Source organism: Leuresthes tenuis, unplaced genomic scaffold (assembly GCF_036924035.1).
Source record: "Leuresthes tenuis unplaced genomic scaffold, fLeuTen1.0.hap1 SCAF_18, whole genome shotgun sequence".
NCBI lineage: Eukaryota > Metazoa > Chordata > Actinopteri > Atheriniformes > Atherinopsidae > Leuresthes > Leuresthes tenuis.
In genome coordinates, this window is record NW_027325372.1 from 3,146,081 (window position 1) to 3,160,887 (window position 14,807).

Sequence of the window (14,807 nt, forward strand, 5' to 3'; positions counted from 1 at the left end):
GAGCAAAGTTACTGCTCAATGAAATCAAAAAGCTAAAAAAAGATGCTAAAACATCCTTTTTATGTGAAGGGGATCACTGAACTGGAGGATATTTATCAATGAAACACGAAAGTTGACCGTGGTAGCTTTAAATAAGCTTTTTAACAGCTTCCTGCAGAATGGATGGAAACATGAAGCAGCTGATGGGACATTAGGAAAGTGGAGATATGGAAATTAGCCGGCAGCATCGACTCTTTCCAGAGAAAAGTAAACGCCAAGAACTTCACCCACTTGTTTTGAATATTTGATTCCATTCAAACACTCTTTGCTTGCTCTTCAGGTTGTTCAAGGAAGCACAAAGTTTAGCTGAATGTTTGAATAATTTTCAGTGGATAGGTTTGCCAGTATTTGCACAGGAAGCGTGCACACGCACACACACACACACACACACACACACACACACACCCGCAGGGCGGACATGCAAATCTTATTATTCCACAGAAAAGCCAGCATCTATCTGGTAATGAGGGCGAGTTTCTGTGGAATTTCTCTTCCATTATCGCTGATGGCACTTTATTGCCTCGGCTCCTACTTGTTTGTGCCAAACCACATCAAACATTGTACTCGATAACTTCCTCCCATCCCTGCGTCTTTCAACATTTTCAGTTTTGAAACGTCTTCCAGTTACTTCACAGTTTTGATTTTCTACCGAACAAAAACAAAAAAAAAACAGAAATGAAAGTTTTTTTCCTGCCAAACTTGCTCAAATCAGAAGAAACCAACTTTGTGTGTCATGATGGAAATATGTAGAAGTGGCAATGATCCTGTCATCTGCCGGCTATGAAGTAAATAACCCTGAAAAGGGGAAATGATTTAAACAAGGATCCTTAAAAACCAGGGAAAGGATCCTAAAATCCACCCAGAAACACACATGAACCCGGAGCAGAGATTTTAATCCTGGAGGAATATGAGCCCTTTCTGCACGGCTGAGCTTTGTAACGGCTTCTTTTTAAGAAGAGCAGAAAGAGGAGCTTCACAGTTAGTAGTAAAAAGTGAATTAAACCTGAATTATTAATTAAAATATAATTTGTGTAACGGTGCGTTGAGAGGAGGCGAGTAGGAAGAACGCCGTGAATCAACACTGGGTTACACTGTAATCCAGTTAATCAGCCGCAGTACGAGTAACTCAGACTCTCTGTGCTCTGGAAGAAGGTTTTCCTTCTGTGGGAGCCACATGTGATCATAAAGAAACTTCCTCGAAGGTGAGGATGTTGTGCTTGGCTTAGTGTTGGAGTGTGAGGATGTGCTGTGTGTGCTTTAGATCTGTGTCGTCCCCTAAAACAATCGTCAGCTCGGTGCCTGACAACAGAACAATGGCCGCTTGAGCTCCATTTGGAAAGTGCACCTGAGACAATAAAACCCCATAATAATGCTTCAGTAGTTATTAGCCATGGTGCACAGTCAGAAGCTCCTTCTTCTGTGTTATTCCTCAGAGAATTTCAAGGGAAATCGCATTCTCAGACACATTTGTGGGAAACTGTCGTTTGATTTCTGCGGCAGGAGAAGATTTACGACTTTTAGAGCCTGTTTCAGGCTCGCTTTAACCCTGAGTTTAACGCAATCTAAAGTGCTTCTTTGTGAAAAAAGCCACTTCATATGTTTCAGGCTCGCTTTAACCCGGAGTTTAACGCAATCTAAAGTGCTGCCGTGCTTCTTTGTGAAAAAAGCCACTTCATATGTTTCAGGCTCGCTTTAACCCTGAGTTTAACGCAATCTAAAGTGCTGCCGTGCTTCTTTGTGAAAAAAGCCACTTCATATGTTTCAGGCCCGCTTTAACCCTGAGTTTAACGCAATCTAAAGTGCTGCTGTGCTTCTTTGTGAAAAAAGCCACTTCATATGTTTCAGGCTCGCTTTAACCCTGAGTTTAACGCAATCTAAAGTGCTGCCGTGCTTCTTTGTGAAAAAAGCCACTTCATATGTTTCAGGCCCGCTTTAACCCTGAGTTTAACGCAATCTAAAGTGCTGCCGTGCTTCTTTGTGAAAAAAGCCACTTCATATGTTTCAGGCTCGCTTTAACCCTGAGTTTAACGCAATCTAAAGTGCTGCCGTGCTTCTTTGTGAAAAAAGCCACTTCATATGTTTCAGGCCCGCTTTAACCCTGAGTTTAACGCAATCTAAAGTGCTGCCGTGCTTCTTTGTGAAAAAAGCCACTTCATATGTTTTAGGCTCCTGACAAACTTGCACAGTTTTGTACTTTTGAAACTTGCAAGTTGTGCTTGTGCCTTAATGATCATTATGATCTTCCCCTGTTGCCCTGTGAATGAATTATAAATACAACTAACAAACTGAATAGCTTCCATCAGTTGCTGCACTTAGCTGCTCCTCGTGTGTCCAGCTGTCCAGCAGTAACAATGATGGCAGACTGACTTAAGGTGGAAATGCGAATGATATTCAGCCCTGATCATTTTTGGACAGGTTCGATTTTTCCTCACCTTTCTTTTAAGAAGGAGAGCTGAGAGAAAAGTCCTGTACCTGCTCCTCCCCTTGGCCCCCTTTTCTTTTTAGGCTCAATGAGTAGGAGTCATGAAGCCTTCTAAATAACCTTGTTGAAGCTCTAAATGACTTCTGCTCCTTATCCCCAAAAGAGAAGGAACGCCTTAAGTGTGAAAACCTGTAGTGCAGAGATTTACCTCTTACCAGAACTGCCTCCCTGCCTCTCTGTGATCTCAGCAAAGCGCCGGGTTAAGCCACGGTCTATTTCCTAAAGTAAATGCATGAACAGAGAGGAGGAAAGCTGAAGGACAAACATGCAGCACTCGATGCTGGAGGTTATCCTGCTGCTCGGCCTTCTTTCCAATCATCCAACTGCATCCACCAAACCTCAGCTGTGTCACGCTTCTTTCTTCCAGCTTCTTCTTGCACCTGTGGGCTGATAAAGTTCCAGCAATGATCCAAAATGAATGTTTGGAGGCTTTTTATTACATTTGTTGACTTAAAACATTGGATGTCTCGTTTGACTTTTCTCTTGATTTGAGGATATCCTGCTGAGCTCAGATATAATCACGGATGGATCCACTTAAAGTGGCACCTTTAACCTCATTCTGCTCACCTTTTCCCCACATTTCTGGTGGGCTTTTGGCTCACCATCTGTCCAACTAAGACAGAGAGACGTCTGTGTTTCTGAGCATTAAATATCTGCAAAATATGTTTCCTTTAGACGTTTAACTTTAGGATCAAATGAGCTACATTGAATCATGATGGATGTGAAAATGGAGGAACGAGGTTTAAAGTCTAAAGATCTGCTCTTTTTTTCACATTTTCTTTCATTTTAACATCCCTCCAGAACATATTGTGCATTTAATCCAGTTATTATCTGAAGGTAAATGTTTCATCTACATGTAGATAAAACTACAAAACTGTAACTGAAACCAGTTACAGTTTTAAAGTTCAGCATATTTGGGCCACTTTTGCTCTGTGGATACAGAGAAGTGTCTTCACAACAGGGTCAGCGAGTCTGTTCGCTAATTGACTCTCATTAGTCCTTCCCTCAGACATCCACATGATACATTATGATCAGCTTGTTGGGCAGAGGACCACCTGTTCTGTCCTGAGACGGCCGGCCCCCGGCAGCCGGTCCCCAGCTCTCAGATTAGCTGGGAGTTTAGTCGATATCTCTGCAAACAGGATGAAAGTCTGAGCCGAGCCGCCTGCTGGACTCCATGTGGAAACAATACCATCAGTCAGTTTAGATGGCAGGCTTTTAGCTGAGGCTCTTATCCACAGTGATAATATGTGACTGCATTAGCAGAGTTTACAGGAAAAATTCAGCGATGCAGCTAAACTGGTTTATGGAGGCAGCTCAGTTAAAAATCATTGTAGCTTGTTTACAGTCTAAGGATGAAACGGCGTGGACCTGCAGCCCTATTCTGGGTGTTTACATCATGTTTTATGTCTTGTTTATTGTAGTTGCAGCACTGGGGTTGGACAGGAAATGTAGGAGAGAGAACAGTGGGAACTATACGTTTCAGCCATGATGTCATCCATCCTTTTCTATGCAAACAGCAGCAGATACATCTGTGGCAAGCAGCAGGGGAAAAACAGAGTTTTGAGCCAGAGCAGGCTGCCAGGTTTCGTAGGAAGCAGCAAAGGAAACAAACATCAGTGAAGTTCTTTGGAAAAACTAGGAGGAGGACTTTATCAGCCTTTACACTTCCCTCTGACCACATGAGAGCAAACAAATGTTGTGATTTAGCTCCACATCTGTTGGTTCTACAGATTCATGTTTTACATATAAAGTTCAGAAATGGGACTTATTGTTGTTTATTTAATTTACTGAAATCAGAATTATAGATATAATTAGCTCCACATTAATCAGCTGCACAATTAAAAGGTTTTCACCCACTTTGCCCACCTCTCCGGCAGGTTTAATCAAACTCAACTTGCTGGTTTTTGTGTAAACCTGCTGACTCGTTCTGGATAAATGAACATGAGAGATCGACCCGTTAAGCTGTGTGTCGTCACTACATGCTCTACGCTGAACAGCCAATCGCAGCGAGATCTCTCACCGAACGACGTGACGCCAATTTTATGAGGTTGAATCGGTTAAAAAACAGCAGAGAAACAGATGTTCACTGACTCCAGATGTGTCTGATGTCAGCCGGTGCTTCAGAGGCCATTTTGTCCTTAAAGTGCCTCGAGTTGACTTGTTGTGAACTGCTGCTATATAGCTGCTGCTAAATTTGATTGAGTTGAATCTGGAGGGTTAAATGATCCCCGCACCTTGACTCCTGGAAGAGAAGTGATGCCTTAGCTTTGCAAAATGGAGGCAGAGTGCTAAGATGTTGGGATGTGGAGCCTTAATTTGGCCTCTCACCAGGGTTCACTGGGGTGTTAAACCGCCCCCATCTTTGACTTCAGTCTTTGTCCATTTGCTCAATCATCTCTGAGTTAAACTGAGTTAAACTGCTCGATATAGTTCAGAATGAACTTCATTATCACCAGAATTTGTGACATTTTTCCTCGCTTACTGTTTTTTTACAGCAGTTGTATTCGTGTGTGCGTTGCGCTGCGAGTTCAGTGCGGATCTGTCAGAGCTGGCAGGGAATTATCTTGTTGCGTAACAGCAGCCGGCTCTCAGCAGCTCACCTGTAGCACACAGCTGAGTATTCTGTTCATTATGGGCTCTGAAGTGGAGGAAGCTGACAGACCATCCCACTGAAAATGAATAATTTCACTCGTGTAAACTCTCTTTATTTATCCTGTTTATATTGTTTTACAGTCTGAGTGGCGTCTTTAACTCCTGGAGTTCACTGTGGAGGATCTTGTATGTTTAGTAAACCTTTATCGTAACTTTTAAGCTGAGAAATACAGCAATTCTTCGTTTATGAGTGAGTGTGTGTAGCTGGGAGATGGATGTAGAGAGCTGCCAGCTGCAGCTTGTAATTGGCTGTGCCCTGCAGCAATGAGAGTGGAGGATCCCAAAGTGCTGAGGCTTAGATTCAAAGTCTAAAACAGAACAGCCTGTCTGAGGAAAGCTGAGGACAGATTACCTGCAGAATACTCTCACCGTCTCCCTGAGTCAGGAAACCTGAAGACACACGATTAAAAGCCTCTCCGTGTGAATGTGTTGAATTAAATCAGGCAAAAATCCAAAAACAGTGCAACAAGCCGTAAAATGATCTGAAATCTACAGAAAGTATCATAAAAGGATAGCCTTCTTAGGTAAATCTAATTGTTAAAGAGGTCCTAAACACAAATGTACTGGAATAAAAACTAAATTCTGGTGTTTCCTTTGGGGAATAATTTCAAAGAAAACCTGCCTGTTTGGAGGAGGTGTCGATAAGAAGAATTAAAGAAGTGTAGTGCGGCCGTTTGTGAAAATATTGGACAGTGTTCGTGGAGATTTAACAGAAACGCCCACATGCTCTTAAGAATATCCCAAATATCTGTCCTAAAAAATCTGGAACTTGAGTTTGTATATGCAGCACAAACGTCTTCCCTAAAACCTTCAGAAGAAATGTGATTATTCCAACATTCACAGGTTTATTCAGTGTCAAAATAGATCATCAAAGCAATCTCTGCTGCTGGAATTTCAGCAAGAAGGAACAAGTAGCAACAAGGAGACGTGCCTTTAATTTTCTGTAATTTATTTGGCTGATTCCTTCAGTGGGAACACACAGTCCTCCAGATGTGTGTCATCTGTTTGGAAACTTCATGTGGCTGAAATGCAGCATTACTGTCTCAAACTCGTTGAATTGCAAAGATTCTGAGGACTGAGCATCTCGGTTTGGCTGCTGCAGAAAGATTCTGAGGTTGTTTTGCAGTGTGGACGGATGGAGACACTGAAAGGAGGAAACAGAACCCATCGCAGTCTCTGAGGCTGAAACACAGGATGCAGGTGTTTCTCGTTAATTACAGTTGATATCATCTGCGTCCTTAGCATTAAAACTAAAAGAATCCATTCTCAGAGCTCCAGTTCGGTCCAGACTGACGAGTGTAAGTTGATGTTTTTTGGGGCAACTTGACCACATGTGTTCGAAGCTTTGATGTAGAAAACAAGTGAGAGATTATAAGAGGTGTGCAGGCCTGAGTCTGCAGGCCTGAGTCTGCAGGCCTGAGTCTGCAGGGCTGAGTCTGCAGAGCTGAGTCTGCAGAGCTGAGTCTGCAGGCCTGAGTCTGCAGAGCTGAGTCTGCAGAGCTGAGTCTGCAGGCCTGAGTCTGCAGAGCTGAGTCTGCAGGCCTGAGTCTGCAGAGCTGAGTCTGCAGGCCTGAGTCTGCAGAGCTGAGTCTGCAGGCCTGAGTCTGCAGGCCTGAGTCTGCAGGCCTGAGTCTGCAGAGCTGAGTCTGCAGGCCTGAGTCTGCAGGCCTGAGTCTGCAGGCCTGAGTCTGCAGAGCTGAGTCTGCAGGCTTGTGTCTGCAGGCTTGAGTCTGCAGAGCTGAGTCTGCAGGCCTGAGTCTGCAGAGCTGAGTCTGCAGGCCTGAGTCTGCAGGCCTGAGTCTGCAGAGCTGAGTCTGCAGGCCTGAGTCTGCAGAGCTGCACATGAAAGCAGCAATAAAGTGTGTGTTGGCTCGAGCAGCAGTAGAGTGGGAGGATAAGTGTTGAACGAAGTCTGTGTGTGAGTGTGTTGATAACAAATCATGTTCTCAGGCTGTTCAGGTCCATCTGCCAAACAAGGAAATGTAGCATGGTCTGCATGCCACAGAGCCGCTCTGCTAAGATTTATTCATCCGGTTTATCAGTTATCAGTCAACACGTCTCAGCCTGTGAACTCAGCCCTCTGGGAACAAACCGGTCAAATCCCGGTAAAGAACTTCTTTACCTGAAACAGATCACTTAAAACTTTGTAAAACTATTAAATTAAGGCTGAAAAAATATGAGAAACCACCAGACAAACAGATATGTTGTCGCAGACCATAAACGGTCCTGACTAACCGACCTGATGAATCTAAAACCACAGGCCCAGCCCGGTTATTTCATGATGACCAAAGCGGTCGACCAGCAGCTGCAGGGATCAGCGCAGCAGACCTGCCTATAATCAGTAGTCTGACATGTACCGATGACTCAGATGCAAATAGTTTCTGATTGGGGAAAATGTGGAAGGGGAAATCCAAGCTGTACGACATTTGATTGATTTATTAAATAAAACATCAAGAGCTGCAAGAAGTTCTGGTTTGGCAGGTGTTGCAGCGACTCTTATTTCTGTCATCTGAGAATAGCGTGAGAAAAGCACATGAATGCAGGTTCTCTTCCTTTACAGGTTCCTTTCCACAGGTGTTGTGCACCCTGCGCTTCCTTTACTCAGTGACTCACAGCGAGCCAAAGCACAAAGCTTACATCATCCTCCAAAGGTTATTTTATTTAGATTAAGGTCAGCAGTCGGAATAATGTCACCCTGGCCACACCTCTGTGGTGCTCCCTTGGGCCCAGGACTAATTCCTCCACTCGACTCTTCTTCTCTATCTTTTATTCTTGCAGGGAAGTTGCTGTTTTTTTTCTTTTTTAGGACATCAAGGAGGAGTCATTTAGTTTTCCAGATGGCCTCCACTAGTGATGTCACTCATTTTCATTCCGATCCGATACCAAGTAAAACCGAATGGGGAATTTGTCGATACTGATACAGATATCGATACTTTTTATAAAAGAAGGCAATTTTAAAAATTGAGTGTTTCAAACTGCAGCCACCCAATGACACCAAAACTCAAATTATCTTTCTTATTCTTTATTTATAGAGCAGTTTCAGTTGCAATAAAGAGGAGAACTGAATAAAGAATAACGATGAGAACTCATCCTATCGAACTTGCCGCCGTGCCGATGACTCAGATGCAAATAGTTTCTGATTGCAATACGGGGCTTGCATGCACGAACCTGCTGTTGTTGTGAAATGCTCCTTTAATGCAGCTGCAGTCATGTCATCTGGTCTCGGTGCAGTCTGAGCGTTAGAAGACGCCCCTGCTGTTGGACGTTTTTACTGAACTCTTTCTGTTCTGTCCCAATTCAAGCAGAAAGTTTCGGTTCTGTGTAGCTGCTGTTTTGTTCATGTATGATGAAATATCTGCATAAGGCTGAAATATGTGATAAAGATAAAGGCCACGGCGCTTTGGGAACGCCAGCACCAGAAACCTGTTTTATATGTGAGTCGGAGGACAGATTCTGGTCAGAAATGACTCCAAGAGTCCTCTCTGTAGGACTAGAAGCCAAAGAAATACCATCTAGAGTAACTATATATCTATATAATATAATATAGAGAACAACTTCAGTTTTGTCTGAATTTAGAAGCAGAAAGTTCTGAGTCATCCAGGTCTTTATGTCTTTAAGACATGCTTGTAGTCTTGAATCTTAAATTCTATTCTGAATTTAACAGGAAGCCAATGAAGAGAAGCTAAAAGTGGAGAAACATGATCTCTGCTGTTAGATCTCATCAGAACTCTGGCTGCAAGGTTTTGGATCAGCTGGAGGCTTTTCAGAGAATATGTGTGACAGCCCAATAATAAGGAATTACAGTAGTTCAGTCCTGAAGTAACAGATGCATGAACTAGTTTCTCTGCATCACTCTGAGACAGGATGTTACTGATTTTAACAATGTTAAAATCACGAAGGTGAAAGAAGGTAGTCCTAGAAACCTGTTTTATATGTGCGTCAAATGATAAATTCTGGTCAATAGTAACTCCAAGGTTCCTCACTGTAGAACTAGAAGCCAAGGAAATACCATCTAGAGTAACTATATAACTAGACTAATTCTCCCTGAAGCGTTTAGGTCCAAAGAGAATAACTTCAGTTTTGTCTGAATTTAAAAGCAGACAGTTCTGAGTCATCCAGGTCTTTATGTCTTTAAGACAGGCTTGTAGTCTGACCAACCTATTAGTTTCATCTGGTTTCATAGATAAATACAGCTGAGTATCATCAGCATAACAATGGAACTTTATGCCATGCTGTCTGATAATGTTACCTAATGGAAGCATGTATGAAGTAAAAAGAATCGGTCCAAGCACAGAACCCTGAGGAACTCCATGACTTACTCCAATGTGTGAGGAAGATTCTTCATTTATAAGAACAAACTGGAATCTATCAGATAAATATGACTTAAACCAGCCTAATGCAGTTCCTTTAATCCCAATAACATGTTGAAGTCTCTGTAACAGAATGCTGTGATCGATCGTATCAAATGCAGCTCTGAGATCCAACAGGACAAGAAACAAGTCCGCTATCAGAAGCTAACAGGAGATCATTGGTAACTTTCACCAGTGCTGTTTCTGTGCTATGATGCACTCTGAATCCTGACTGAAACTCTTCAAACAGATTATTTCTGTGTAAATAATCACAAAGTTGAGCTGCAACTATTTTCTCAAGAACTTTAGACAGAAAAGGGAGATTGGATATAGGTCGATAATTAGCCAAAACTTCTGAATCAAGAGTAGGTTTTTTAAGTAAAGGTTTAATTACGGCAACCTTAAAAGTCTGAGGTACATATCCTGTCAACAAAGACTGACTGATCAAGTCCAATATGGAAGTATTGATTAAACCTCCTTGAACAGTCTGGTTGGGATTGGGTCTAAATTACAAGTTGATGGTTTAGAAGAGACTGTTTCTATTGTTAGTTCAGAGAAATGAGCTGGGCAGAAACAGTCTAAACCTAAAGCTGCTGCATGTGATGATGCATCAGGGATTATAGTGGGAAGGACTCCATGAAACTTCTCTCTGTTATGAATCAACTTTCAAAGAAATTTAAACCAAGGCTCGGCTTCTTTTTGTTCTTCTTTCAATGCCAGAAAACGTCTTGCTGCTGCCTCCTTCCTGCTTATCCTCGATTGATTACAGAGACACTGTTTACACGAATGCTTCTGCCAGCTGCCTTAATCAGATGGATGCTGTGCCTTAAGATTCATAACAGGATGTAAATCTTTGCAATGTTCCTTATAAATCTAAACTCACTGTTGCCATCATACTTGTCAACTTTCAAACCGCTTTTTAAGACACTTGGAAACTCTACGATCATTTGTCGTTGCTTTCAGTGATTTCAGTGCTTTGGTGTTTTGTTCCAGTTGTGTTTTGGATTGTTTGTGCGAACTGGTCCCTCTTTAAAAAATTAGACTACGGGTCTCAGTGAGGCTAAACTGTATGAATGATAAATAATAACCTGAAACTGTTCAGGTGAAATATTTAAGATCTTTTATTCAGGTAAGAAAAACTCCTCAAACTTCACTCTTCAGTTTAACAGAGAACATTTAAGCAAGAAAGTGTCCGTAAAGCCAAACAGGAAGCTGAATAACTAATAATAATCCCAGCAGCCTCCCATCCAACGCTGGGTATCTGTAAAATGAACTGAACATTTGTTCTGGGGAAAATGTGGAAGGGGAATACCAAGCTGTACGACATTTGATTGATTTTTAAATAAAACATCAAGAGCTGCAAGAAGTTCTGGTTTGGCAGGTGTTGCAACGACTCTTATTTCTGTCATCTGAGAATAGCGTGAGAAAAGCACATGAATGCAGATTCTCTTCCTTTACAGGTTCCTTTCCACAGGTGTTGTGCACCCTGCGCTTCCTTTACTCAGTAACTCACAGCGAGCCAAAGCACAAAGCTTACATCATCATCCAAAGGTTATTTTATTTAGATTAAGGTCAGCAGTCGGAATAATGTCACCGTGGCCACACCTCTGTGGTGCTCCCTTGGGCCCAGGACTAATTCCTCCACTCGACTCTTCTTCTCTATCTTTTATTCTTGCAGGGAAGTTGCTGTTTTTTTTCTTTTTTAGGAGATCAAGGAGGAGTCATTTAGTTTTCATTTAGCGTATTGATACAGCCGTAGTTCACCTCACAGGCAGGAGATGTAAGTTAGTCCCTGCTAACCAGCGGAGAAAAGGTTAGAAATAACTATGTACTGCGCTGAAAAAGTACCGTTGACACCAAATTAGTGCAGATATGTAAAAGTATCGATACTTTTAGTAAAGTATCGATACTTTTAGTAAAGTATCGATTCTAGAACGTTTGGGATCGTAAATATCGTCTCCACTGACCCAGCTGAGGAGCTCAATGACCTTCAATAGTTTGAAGAATTTATCTATAAAATCGATCAGTTGGAAGACTTGTTGGCTTCTTCAGTAAATGGAGACATAAAGATCTGGGCTTTACATTGTGGAGCACCTCCCACAGGCAAAGACTTTCAGTGCTGCACCAAAGATAGAACCACGACAGACATTTGGACGTCTGTGTAAACGATAAGAAAATCCTCCCATTTGTGTATTTGACAGCGATCAATGGAACAACTTTCTGTCTTTGATCAATTTAAAGAGATGTCATTGTTTGCATTGTTGCTGTTGTTCGTCTGATCGAGAATAGCTTCTTCAACACTTCAAATAATTCACTTAAGACTTCAAAAAACATTAAAATCTATAAAAAGAATCAGGAGAACAGTGTTTTAATGGTTTCGAGTGTTAGTAGCTGTTCAAATTAAAACAAAAACTGAATAAACTTTGCCTTTTTTTGGTTATGCACATTGACTCAAACTTTAGGAGTCGTGCCAGTAACGATGCTGTTTTCTTTTTCCCATGACGGCAAAATCTAAGTGAAGTCTCCTGTCTCTGATGGACGTTTGGCGCTCAGCCCTCAGTCTCTAACATATTCTGACTGACACCCTCTGACTGATAAGAAGTGTAAACTGGATCAGCAGCTCAGCAGATTTTAAAGACCTGGTCAAGTTAAAGATTGACTCATTGTGTAACTTTACACCTGTTTTTAGTGTTTCTCACGAGTCTCGCCTCCTCTGCCGCTGAAAGCAAACAGAAGCAGGTTGTCTCTTATAGATGAGGTTCTTTGTGTTTTATCACAGAGCAAAGCCATGAAAACTGGGAATAGGTGCAAACATAAGTGTAAATACAATAAATGAGACTAAAACAGAGCTTGAAGGTGAATATTTGGTCTGAGCTCCTTTAGTCAAAACAGGCAAAAACATCTCAGCTGAGCTTATCTGCTTATTTTGTTTTATTAGTTGGAGTTTCTTTTACATTTTTATCGTTTCCTTCCACCTTTAATTAATAATCTCTTCTGAAAGTAAGTAAAAAATGGTGATGGACACCCAGCTGATGGTGCCAAATCACCATAAATGTCTTCTCAGGATACTTTAAAGATACAATCCAGTCATTGCAATCCAATAAAAACCAAATCAAATGATTTAAAATCAAATTAGTCCAGTTCATACATTATATATATATACTAAATATTAAATAAAATCCTTCACCCTGAGTAGGTGGTGGTGGAGAGAAATAACTCCCTTTTTACAGGAAAAAAACAGGACCAGAACCAGGAAGAGCTGCCGATCAGTTGGTGGTTTAGAGGAGAAGAAAGAGGGAACAACAAGTAAAACAAGTGTTTTATCATAAGAAAGAGGCTGCAAAGTTTGCTCAACTGTCCCACCAAACAAATGAGTTCAACTTCCATCCCAACCACTAATCTTTTAAAGTAACTTTGCTTAAAATGTCATTGGAAGATTCAGTCACATGTTACCAACTTCCTGGTTAAGGCCAGACATCATGATGTGTGACGGTCAGTCATCACAAACCACGTGATTATGGTGAGAAGATTAATGGTTAGTGAGCAAATTTCCAGCTAATCCTTTTCAGTTCCCACAAAGAGGGAAACCCGAGTCTGTTTTAACTGTGAAAAGCTGCACTTTTGTTTAGTTTCGGCTGATTGTTTCAGCCTGAGTCCTGAGGCCGTGTTTTATCGTTCTTATAATCTGTGAAGCCATGAAGACTTTTTCTACTTTGAGGAGCATTTCTTTGTTTTCCCCACATGTACACGATTAATTTTGACCTAAATCTTTGGTGTGTGAGTTGATCCACCAGCAGCATTGGACTGATAAATGCTCTGTAGCTCAGAGATGCAGTGTGAGCATCCTGGATTGATTTAATCTTGTGTTTTTGGACATTAAAATTAAAATAAAGTATCGACGCTGGGGCTCAGCTTAAGTCTTAATGCTAGATACTTTAAAATCATATCAGATTAAAGATAAATGGAGCAGAATTAGAAATATCACCCTCGTTATTCCAAATATTCTTCTTCCTTGTAACTAACCCGACAACAGTTCAATCAGAAATCTGAGTGTTTTATGGTAATAGCTACTAATCCACACAAAGATATTCTCAAATTTCTGTTCTTGAACCAATTAATCAGACCACAAAAGGCTGCCAAAATCAATAGAGTTGACATCTGGCTCACATCTTCATAGAATGAGGTTACTATCAGTCAATAAACAACAAAACATCTCATGTGCTTCCAATCTGCTTCATGCATTCCTGTTTAATCCTATTTAAATGTATAATGTGACCACTGGAGGGCGCAGAAATGTCCAAATGTCATGCAAAGTTGGTTCAAAGCTGAATGAAACTTGCAAAAGTTTATTAGTAAATTATAATAAGAGCCACTAAAACTGGGTCTCCAGCTTTCCCGATCCGGTCTGAGAGCTTCTCCAACGCGTCTGTGAGTGATTTACGGGGCTCTAATCTGCGGTTGAGCTGTTCTGTCTCCACGACCTGGAAAGTGTGGACTCAGACTTTCAGCTCAGACGTGAGGAAACGCTTGTCAGAGGCGTCTTAACCTGTCTGCTTCTCCGGGATTGGTCAGCTTATCCTTTTCCCTGTGTGCGTCACAAGCACGAACCCCCCCCCCCAGAGAGGCTCAGATCTCTATCACATGAATGGACTGACGTGTGTGTGTGTGTGTGTGTGTGTGTGTGTGTGTGTGTGTGTGTGTGTGTGTGTGTTTGGCCATAATCAGATTTGTGAACGTTAAGTCAATCAGAGTCGGCCGGCCAGTCATCTGCTGTTCAAGCACAGAAAACATCTGCAGTGCTCCTCCTGCTCCGGCTGATCGAACTGATCGTCTCTCCGCCTTTTCTCCCTGACACAGAAACGAGGTTAAACTTGTTGTTTCTGGAGTTTTATGCAATTCGCCTTTAAACAGAAACACAAACGGAAACTTGAGCGTCTCCCACACTGCTCTGTAACTGTTGTGAGGTCGTAATTAGTGTGTGTGTGTGTGTGTGTGTGTGTGTGTGTGTGTGTGTGTGTTCATTCAGAGACGCACGTAGAGGGGCGGTTACATGTTTCTGTGTATTTTAGCCTCTTTGTGCGTGTGATTTTTGTTTTTATTGTGTTTATGCGTCATATTTCTGTGTAAATAAAGATAATTTCATGTGTGTCAGTGGGTCTGTGGAAATGTAATTACTGACTTTTACGTGTGTGTTTATCCAGGGATGTGTGTGTGTGTGTGTGTGTGTTTATTTGTAGGACTGAATGGGTGTGTGACGGTATGTAATTACTGATGTGTGCACA

The 14,807-nt window shown here is 41.7% G+C and overlaps 1 protein-coding gene across 1 annotated transcript in view; it reads right to left on the minus strand.

The window, feature by feature from the left end:
* LOC140275544 (tripartite motif-containing protein 16-like) overlaps positions 1–14,807 on the minus strand; it is a 292,422-nt gene that overhangs the window by 214,081 nt on the left and 63,534 nt on the right. The window lies entirely within an intron of this gene.